The following is a 4,954-nucleotide window of genomic DNA, read 5'->3' on the forward strand; positions in this document are numbered from 1 at the left end:
CTGAAAGACAAGGAGTGTGTACACACACACACACACACACACACACACACACGAATGAATTAGTGAATTAAAAAAGACACGAAACACAATAGGCGTGTCCACATATTCACTTACACACCAGGATATTTATTTACTTATTTATAAAATCTGATTAAAATAAGGCGCGTGGGAACAAGACCTTCCAGACTGGGACAAGTTCTGGAATTGTTTTTCTTTTCTTGTAAAGTTAACTGTCTATCAGCATGAAGTGTGTGTGTGATGCTGGAATAAAGGTGTGATGAAATGTGAGCACACACACAGAGAAATATAACGAACCCTAAATCTACCAAACTGTCACCCAGTAAACCTGCTTTGCTTGTTTGTTTGTGACCATGACTCGATCCCAGTGTACTCAGTGTAATAACAGTGTACAGTTATTAAGAAAGCAGGGTCCATCACAGGCATATGTTTGAGTACAGTTGAGCAAATTCTAGAGGAGCGGGTGATGAGGAAGGTGAACAGTGTTATGTTGAAAGATGATCACCCACTGTACAGCCTATTTGTGAGGAGTGGTAGGAGTCAAAGGCTCCTTCTACCCAATTGCTCCACTGAACGGTTTAGGAGGTCTTTTATTCCTGCAGCGATAAGACTTCTTAACAAAACTGCTAAGTACTTTTAATCTTGTAAGTATTCAACTGCGCTTTTAATGGCAGTTTTAGAAAATTGCTGTGATTCTTTGGGAGTTTTATGATGAACTGTTTTTATTTTTTATATTTTTATCTATTTATATTTCTCCTTTTATTTATGATGTGGTTGTCCTGTCTTACTGTTATGTGTTGTATGTATGGTCAGGTGGCGTTCAATTTCCCCCTTGGGGATTAATAAAGTTCCTCAATCAATCTCAATCAATCAATCAATACTCCTGTCATCATGGGGACCCTGATGGAGATCACAGATCACTACACTGTAAAAAATGCAACTTGCAAAATTGTTGAGTGAAAAAAGGATTGAATGAACAAATTTCCCTTCTAATTGTTCAAGTAGCTAAAAAAAAAATAGTTGAGACGCCTTTCCTTCGCCACAAGTTCATAGGAATTGGAAAATTAAGTTAAGTGAACATGTCCGAAGATTCTCAGTCATCCAGGTCATAGTAACTGTGGGTGGTAAAAGAGAGCAACTGGACTTGCTTGAAGATTCTTGAAGACGTTTCACCTCTCATCTGAAAGGCTTCTTCAGTTCTGTCTGACAAATAGGGAGTATCAGGTATTTATCCTCTCATGGATGAAAAGCTCATCTAAGGTGTTGTTGAGTCCTCCTGTTGGTGTGGGTCACTGGGGGCTGGGTGTGAACGGCCTCGAGAGTCGTTAGGATGATCAATGGGTTGTTGGTTCTCTGTCCTCCTGTGAGTCACTGAAAACAGCTGGGTTCTGGTGTGCTTTCAGTTGTCTGGGAAGTGTGCCAAGGACTGCATTGTAGGTGGCTGATAAATGATGTCTATTCAGTGATGGCCGTTCCAGGTTGACCAAAATGGCTTCTTTAACTCCTCGCTCATACCAACGATCCTCTCTGGCTAAAATGTGTACGTTGCAATCCTGAAATGAGTGTCCTTTATTGTTAAGATGAAGATAGACAGCAGAGTCCTGGCCTGAGGAACTGGCTCTCCTGTGTTGAGCCATGCGCCTGTGAAGCGGTTGTTTTGTTTCCCCAATATATGAGTATGTGTATTCCTCACTGCACTGAATTGCATACCCTACATTGTCCTGTTTGTGTCTGGGTATTCTGTCCTTAGGGTGGACCAGTTTCTGCTTCAGGGTGTTACTGGATCTGAAATGTACCGGAATGTTGTGTTTGTAGAAGATCCTCCTGAGTTTCTCACATAGACCAGAAATGTAGGGAATGACAATGTTCTTGTGTTTGTTCCTGTTATCCTCCTTGTCCGTTATGTTCCTTTTTCTGCTCTTGAAGAAAGCCCAGTTGGGATACCTGCAGTTCTGAAGTGCTTTCTTGATGTGATTCTGCTCCTTCTCTTTTCCCTCTATCATTGTAGGGATGTTCTGAGCCCTGTGTTGCAAGGTCCTAATGACCCCCAATTTGTGTTCCAGTGGGTGGTGAGAGTCAAAGAGTAGGTACTGGTCTGTGTGTGTGGGTTTCCGGTAGACCTCGATGCTAAGGCTTCTGTCTTGTCTAATGTGTACATCACAATCCAAGAAGGCTTTTTTTTTTTATCTAAGGTGACTCAATAACACCTTAGATGAGCTTTTCATCCATGAGAGGATAAATACCTGTAGTGCAGCGGCCAACCCTTGAAAAGCCCTCTAAAAAGAGGTGGTACCCCTCCAGGCGGTAGAACAAAGCGGGACCTGTTTTATTTGAAGGGTATGGGTGTCTACTTCATGAAAAACATGGTTGCACAAAATTAATATTGTAACAACATATGGATTAACCCCTTATTTGCCGGACCATCTGCAAAATTCTGTATGGCCAAAGTTTTCTGTAATTTGAACCTAATTCTCATTCCAACTAAGGTAAGAGTTGTGGGAGGAAGGCCTATGGCCATCTTAATTACTGCATGCTACATGCTGAACAGTCCTAAGCAGCACATGGCTTCATGTACAATGAATGGAACTCTGTGTTTCTATGGGCAGCCAACACTGGATTATGTAATTGCTGTGGCCACCAAACCTCAGTCTGGCCACTATCCCAGGATTGCATCAGGTTCTGTACACGAAAGAATCAACACCAGCCAAAGTCCGTGATATCACTCACCTCTACTGTACGGACGGTAACTGCTCAGAAGGTACCAAGTGTGTTTGTGTGTCGGCAGGGCTCTTCTGCATTGACATTTGTGAGTGTGTTTCCTGTCCGAATGTCCCCCATGATCAGGAGACATTGGCAGAGATGTGAATGACATACAGCATGGCATTTTCTACATGAATCTCTACTTGACCACCCCTTGACATAATGAGTGAACTAGATTTCAACCTGAGAATAAAAAGGGTTATAATTATTGAAAGTCATGTTTGATTGAAATGAAGGCCTATTATTTACTAGTAACTGTTCAGGGTTAACAGCACAAAAGAATCCCCAGATCTGCACAAAATGAACAAAATATATTCTATTCGTTTTCGTGTTGTTGTACACACCATCCAAATAATATGTGTGTATTGTTCCAATACAACAACATCAACAGGTTTTTATAGAAGAGGAAGCAGATGTTTAGTAAGATAGTGCTTTTCAAAAATATCTTATGCTAGCAAACCTAATTTCACGATCAAAGATGTCGGCAATGTTTTGTATGACCAATGACCCGATCAACCTGTATTAGCTAGGAAGGGGTTAAATTGCTTGAAAACATGTCTCAGACTACATTTGCATCTTTGAAATAATGATTTCTCTCCTTAGTAATGTACAACCCATCCATAGAGAAAATATCGGCTTCATTTTCTCAAATTGTGATTTCAACGTTAAATCCGGGTTTATGCGCAGTCGCAAACAAAGGGTTAATTGGCAATGTTGTACCCATTCTGAACAATTCAAACTGGTATTTTTGAATAAAAGACATCTAAAACTATAGAATGATATAAGTTTTCCCTTATTTTCCTGACAATTAATCATTTATAATTGAAATATTCAACGAACAACCTGAAAAAAACTCAAAAATATTTGGATTCTAAGGGGTTAATACACCCATAAATTGATGAAAATCAAATTAAACGCCCAGAAAGGTTGCATTAGCATATCATGGACCTAAATGATGCAGTATATTGATGCCCACACATCAATATGTGCATTCATTGCAGAGGAAATGCCTCTGGTATAGCAATACAGAATTTTGTAAATGGTCCAGCAAATAAGGACCATATGTTGTTACAATATTAATTTTGTACAACCATGTTTTTTATGAAGTAGACACCCATACCCTTCAAATAAAACAGGTCCCGCTTTGTTCTACCGCCTGGAGGGGTATGCCCTTTATTTTCAGCTCCTCACCACTGGTCTACTGATCCTCCCTACCAGTCAGACAGAACTGAAGAAGCCTTTCGGATGAGAGGTGAAACGTCTTCAAGAATCTTCAAGCAAGTCCAGTTGCTCTCTTTTACCACCCACAGTTTAAGTTAAGTGAACTTATATATTCAAGTGCTGATTGACGCCCCTTAACCGATGCCACTGCGCATGCGCACTTCACAAGTTCGAAAGTTTCAACGGTCGGGTGGAGTGAGAAGTCCGTGGAAACTGACACTTTAGAGACGTTGTATAGGAGTCTAGACTAAGCTTTCCTCAACAGAGGCCAGGGAATTCCCTCCTTGTATGTTGGTATTTGTTTCTGTTTGTGTAATACAGTAATAGGCAAAGTGAAGTAGAACTTAAGTGTTGAGAGGTTTGTGTTAACTAAAAAATGTAATGCACACTAAATCATTGTAAAAAAAAAAAAATAGTCAAGCCAACTTAAAAATGTACCGCAACCTGCTGCCAAAGGATTTTGAGTAAACTCAACTTAGAACCATGATGTGCCAACTTGCTCTTCTAAGTTAATTGGCATTATTATTTCAATTTATTTCAACTAAACAATTTGTTGGACTGAACTTCTAAAGGCAAGTCAAGTCAACTCAACATAAAATACTCTTCTATGTGAACTTAAAAGATCATTTTGGGGCGTCGTGGCTCAGGTGGATAAGGCGCCATACCATAAATCCGGGTTCGATTCCGACCCGAGGTCATTTCCCAATCCCTCCCCGTCTCTCTCCTGCTCATTTCCTGTCTCTACACTGTCCTATCCAATAAAGGTGGAAAAGGCCCCCCCAAAAAAGAATAATTTAGGATAACTTAATGTTTTTTGTGCCAACTTGCTTTTCCAAGTTAATTGGAATGATTATTTCAATTTATTTCAACATCTGTGGTTGGTTGAAGAGAGCAACTGGACTTGCTTGACGATTCTTGAAAATGTTTCGCCTCTCCTCTGAAAGGCTTCCTCAGT

This window comes from Neoarius graeffei, chromosome 4 (assembly GCF_027579695.1).
Source record: "Neoarius graeffei isolate fNeoGra1 chromosome 4, fNeoGra1.pri, whole genome shotgun sequence".
NCBI lineage: Eukaryota > Metazoa > Chordata > Actinopteri > Siluriformes > Ariidae > Neoarius > Neoarius graeffei.